The following is a 2857-nucleotide window of genomic DNA, read 5'->3' on the forward strand; positions in this document are numbered from 1 at the left end:
TTTTTTTATTTTTGTTTAATGTAACAGGTCAATTGAAAAGTCCCCAGCCTACAATAGCAAAACACATTTTTCAACGGTGATACACTGATTATAGCGACCCTTTTTTTGTAGTACGATTTGTCCTTTGCTTCAAAATTGCCATCAATTTCGACGATCGCCTCTTCATTCGACGGAGTTTTATTCCCAGCGAGCATTCTTTTGAGATCTGCGAACAGGAAATAGTCGCTGGGGGCCAGATCTGGAGAATACGGTGGATGGACGGATTTTACCCATCGTTTTCACTGACTTGTGAGACGGTGCACTGTCTTGGTGAAGCAGCACTTTCTTTTTCTTCAAATGCGGCTGTTTTTCTCGTTGTTTTTGGTCAAAAATGAGCTCGCGCGGCACCCACTTTGCACAGAATACCCAAATATACGTGAATGACATGATGTACACGTTCAGTTAATATCTTTAAAGTGTCTGCTATTTCATTCAATTTCAATTTACGATCATTCAAAATCATTTTGTGAATTTTTAAAATGTTTTCGTCGGTAACAACCTCTTTTGGGCGTCCGCTGCGTTCACCGTCTTCGGTGCTCATTTCACCTCGTCTAAACTTAGCATACCAACCCTTGATGGTTAATTTTCCCGGGGCAGTGTCCGAAAACTCGGCATCAAGCCAAGTTTTTGCTTCAATTGTATATTTTCCCTTCAAAAAGCAATATTTTATCAACAGGCGAAATTCTTTTTTATCCATTTTTTCACAATAACAAAAGTTGCTTCACTAAAAATGTTATATTTCACAAACTAATGATCCGACAGCTGTCAAATTTATACACGCATCTTTTGAGGGTTAAGGCTAACTAAAAACCATATGGATTTATTTCTGGTAGCGCCATCTATGTGTCAGGCCGGAGACTATTCAATTGACCTGTTATGAGTAAGAAACACTAAGCTAAATATTTTAAGTAAATAAGCTGTAAAAAATAATAGCGTAAAAAACTTGTTTAAAACTGAAAACGAATGAAAATTACAGCCTTGTACATACGACCTTAAGGCCGTATATTAAGAAAACCCGAAATTACATTTTTCCCAAACTTATATTAGATATTTGCAAGTATTCTGATATTTTCGCTTTAAAAAGTTATCTATTAAAACATTAAAACAATATATATTACGGTGTTTTCCGTTCATCTTTCGTTATTTTTTTTAAATGTGGCAACATTACACCGTTTTGACGTTATATATTGAGATGACGATGAAGTTCACTGCCACTTTGGATAGACTATTATCTCCGAAAATAGTGCAAAACGTTAAAAAATCCTCTTAAAAGATTATAAAATACAAATACAAATTTCTTCACTACGATACCGCCTTAATAAACAAGTGTTGCACTTTTTATGCCTATTACCTCTCTAACCACGCCCCATAACCCACCCGGCAATGTGGGTCATCTAATTCAAGAACCCGCAAAAAGAGCAAGGTTCCAACGTCCTCCTTTACGGCAAGGCTGAAGGAAACATCTTCAGAAATCGCCGAAAATTCCAACGGCGGACGTCGGAACAATGGGAGAGCAATTTGACGTAAGCGGCCGGGAACCACTCCCTCGACGTCGGCACCAAGGACTCGCAAAAAAAAATCGGAGAGAGAAAAAACGGTAGTGGCAATTTGGCGATTGCGGAAACCGCGTCCAGTACCTCTCTGGGCGACTGTGCGCGTTTCCCTTCGAGCTCCGATACGTAGAGCGTACGAAACTCTGTTTTGAAGCTGAAACAAATCAGCCGAATATTTCGCGCCGTCCGCTTTCCATTATTTGCATACCAAAGCCCCTTCACTTTTATGTGGCCGACCCTCGGGTAACACCCAATAGCGACGCGATTATCGGTAAACACTTTCAATTTTAATTTTGTTGATAAATAATCGTCGATAGGCAACCAAACATACACGCATAATTTTTATTTGACAGTTACTTTAAGGAACTCTATATTATCATCAAATAGTTAATGTTTTATTGAAATAATTATTAATATTTTACACAATTGAAATAACAATATTTTTAAATCATTTTGATTTGTTTTTTAGTTCGTAATCTAATTTCACTCGATGAAATTAATAAACATTGTAGCGTCTAATAGAATATAACATAATTGGAAAAAATTAAAACTATTTTATCTCGCAATAAAATAAAACTTTCTTACCGATTTAGTTTTCAATTTATGAAATTATTAAAATATTTTTCTTTCTTTTTGATCATAAATATTGTTTTCCTTTTGATTACAAGTATCCAATAAAATGTTGTTTAATCAAAACTTTCTTAATTTCATTGTTTCTGTCTGATATTAATTTGTAATTTGTTTTCATTTTATGTAGTCAATAAAATACTTTTTCCTTTTTGATTGCCAATCAAATCTTTCTTCTTTTTATTGTTGCTCTATTAAATCGACTTTTGAAATGTTCTCTAAATTTATGAACTCAATAAACCATGTTTCTTTTCGATTGTGTCAATATTGATTATTTGTATTTATATTTTCTTCGTATGATTTTTTTTATTTTTGATTATAATTAACCAATAAAATGTTCTCTAATCAAAACGTGTTTCTATTTCTCATTGCTCTGTAATTTAATTCGTTTTCATTATATGGGATCAATGATATTTTACAATATAAATAGAATTTAAACTAATCGGGGTTAATTAAAGCAATTTAGTTAGTTTCAAATTAAAACAGGAGACAAAAACAGAAACAATTTTAATAGAGAGTAACCTGCAATTAAAATAATCTAACTATTGACCGTTCTAATCCAATTAAAGGAGATATATATATTATAATTAGAATCGTTTATATTGGTTGTTCTTTATTACAGAATAAAACTAACAAAA

General features: G+C 33.4%; 1 protein-coding gene across 1 annotated transcript in view; it reads left to right on the top strand.

Moving 5' to 3' along the window:
- LOC143202999 (solute carrier family 35 member E2A) overlaps positions 1–2857 on the top strand; it is a 173246-nt gene that overhangs the window by 152415 nt on the left and 17974 nt on the right. The window lies entirely within an intron of this gene.

This window comes from Rhynchophorus ferrugineus, unplaced genomic scaffold (assembly GCF_030347505.1).
Source record: "Rhynchophorus ferrugineus isolate W39M unplaced genomic scaffold, kcgeb_rfMv2 rfM9, whole genome shotgun sequence".
In the NCBI taxonomy this organism is placed as follows: Eukaryota; Metazoa; Arthropoda; class Insecta; order Coleoptera; family Curculionidae; genus Rhynchophorus; species Rhynchophorus ferrugineus.